The sequence below is a fragment of the Fukomys damarensis genome, unplaced genomic scaffold, assembly GCF_012274545.1.
Source record: "Fukomys damarensis isolate Sample0158 unplaced genomic scaffold, DMR_v1.0_HiC HiC_scaffold_2, whole genome shotgun sequence".
In the NCBI taxonomy this organism is placed as follows: Eukaryota; Metazoa; Chordata; class Mammalia; order Rodentia; family Bathyergidae; genus Fukomys; species Fukomys damarensis.
In genome coordinates this window covers 59,791,306-59,793,890 of record NW_022900914.1, presented here as the reverse complement: position 1 = coordinate 59,793,890, position 2,585 = coordinate 59,791,306, and the positions used below count along the sequence as shown (strand labels likewise).

The 2,585-nt window shown below is 42.0% G+C and overlaps 1 protein-coding gene across 1 annotated transcript in view; it reads left to right on the top strand.

Moving 5' to 3' along the window:
• Ggcx (gamma-glutamyl carboxylase) overlaps window positions 1-2,585 on the top strand; it is a 14,739-nt gene that overhangs the window by 3,590 nt on the left and 8,564 nt on the right. The gene's annotated exons all lie outside the window — the stretch shown is intronic.

The following is a 2,585-nucleotide window of genomic DNA, read 5'->3' as shown; positions in this document are numbered from 1 at the left end:
GTGCAAGGCACCACTGAACCGCTGAGCTAAATCCCCGGCCCCTAGTAAGACTTTTAAGAACAGCTGGTCATAGGGGTGCACACCTGTAGTCCTAGTGCTCCAGAGGCTGAGGTGAGGATTGGTATGAGTTCAAGGCCAGCCTGAACTACATAGTGAGACCCTGTCTCAAAAAACAAAACAAGGGGCCAGGGATTTAGCTCAGCGGTTCAGTGGCCTGCCTTGCAAGCGCAAGGACCTGAGTTCAATCCCCGGTACCAAAAAAAAAAAAAAAAAAACAAAACAAAACAAAAAGGAGTGTCCGGCTCTGATCATAGAGAATTAAGAAGTAGTTTTGACAGATTATCCCTGAGATTTTCCATTTTTATGACTTTTATACATTTTGAAAAATTGCTGTCATTTACTGAGAGCTTTCCTTATGACAGGCACACTTAAAAATTTTCATCATTGCCAGGCGTGATGGCGCATGCTTGTAATCCCAGCACTCAGGAGGCTGAGGCAGGAGGATCGCTTTGAGTTCGAGACCAGCCTGGGCTACATAGTGAGTTCCAGGTCAGTCTCAACTACATAGTGAGACCCTGTCTCAAAAAAAAAAATTTTTTTTTTCATCATTAAAACCCTATGCGTGGGGCTGGGGATCTAGCTCAGTGACACCACACCTGCCTCGCAAGCGCAAGGTCCTGAGTTCAATCCCTGGTACCACAAAAAAACAACAAAACAAAATAAAAAATCCTATGACAAAAATATAAACCTATGATGGTGGTGAACCTATGGCACATGTGCCACAGTGGGCATGCAGAGCCCTGTATGTTGGCATGCGAGCCAAATTGCCCCAGCAGTGAGCATCAGAGCATCAGATATTCGGTTTAATTGTAGTGTTGCACTTTACAATAAATAAGTGTTTTGGGTTGCAGTTTGGGCATTCGGTCTCTAAAAGGTTCTCTTATCACTGCCCTATGAAAAGCTGGGCATGGTGGCACTTATCTATAATCCCAGCACTCAGGCAGCTGAGGCAGGAAGGTTGCAAGTTCAAGGCCTGCCTTGGCAACTTAGCGAGACCCTGTCTTAAAAAAAAAAAAGAGCAGGCAGATAGCTCAGAAGTAGGGCACTTGTCTAGCATGTGTGAGACCTTGGGTTTAATCCCTAGCACTGCAAAAAGATAAAAGCTACAAGGTCCATAGTGTTATTCCCATTTTATGGGTGAAGAAAGTCTTTCAGAAGTAGAGCATTTGTGTAAGGTCACATTGCAGGTAAGAAACAAGTGAGTGCACTTATTGTTGACTGAAGAGTCCAGTGCTCTTGACTACAATCGTATGCTGCCTCTTTCCTAGCTTCTTGAAAACCTGCTTTGTATCTGCCTCCCAGAATACATGCGGTGTTAGTGACGTGGCTTTATCAGTTTGGTCCTAGGGTGAAAGCAGTTAGTTGGTACCTGCATGCAGTGGATCCTGGCATCTGATCTATGAAGAGCTAGTTTCCACTGTACATCATTCTGCTGTGGAGTGCTTTGAACTTATTTTGAAGTGTTAGGAATTGAACCCAGGTTTCAAGGCCTCACACATGCTAGGCAAGTAGAATACATCTGCGGCCCTGAAATTTTTTACAAAAGAGAATATGTGTGTGTGTCTTAATGTGTACACATCTGTAGCTTTTCAAATATTACTTCAAATTCATAATTCATTGCCTTTTTCAGTCATTTTCTAATTGTGGCTTTTTTCCCCCTGATTTTATCCATTAGGGTGTACTGAATAGTGAGATAATGGCAAGCACTGAACTTTTATTGTTATAACTTTCTACAGATAGTCTCCGATGGGTTTCTTTTTTTTTCTACCTTATGGTGGTACAAAAGTATATCCATACAGCATTCTATTTTTTACTTTGGGTTTCACATTCAGTAAACTGTGTGAGCTGGTCATGGTGGCATACCCCTGAATGTAATCCTAGCGCTTGGGAGGTTGAGATGGGGATTGTGAGTTTGAGGCCTACCTGGGATTTGTAGTGAGATCAAGGCAGCCTGAAAAACAAGAGCAAAACCAAATAAAACAATAATTCGTTAGTCAACATTTCATTATAACATAGGCTTTGTGTTAGATGATTTTTCCCAACTGTAGGCTGATGCAGGTGTTCTGAGGACATTTAAGGTAGGCTAGGCCAAGCTGTGTAGGCCATGCATATCAAATACATCTTTGGTTTACAATATTTTCAATTTATGATGAGTTTATTCAGACATTGTTAATCAAAAAACACCTGTAGTAGTATTTCTTTTATTATTGTTTTTTCCTGTATTCAAGGTTGGGCTTCGGGCTTCACCCATGCTAGGCAAACACTCTACCTCTGAGTTGCATCCTTGCAGAGTAGTACAGACTGGTCTAAAATTTGGCAATCCTCCTGCCTCAGCCTCATGAGTAGCTGGGATTACAGGCATGCACCACCTGGCTATAGTAATATTTCCTTTATAATTTAAGAGAATTCCTATTCCATTGGGCTAGGATATAGTGAGTGGTAGAGTGCTTGCCTAGTGTGTGTGAGGCCCTGGGTTGATCCCTGTCTCAGCAGAAAAAAAAAAAAAAAAAAAAAAAGGGTTTGAG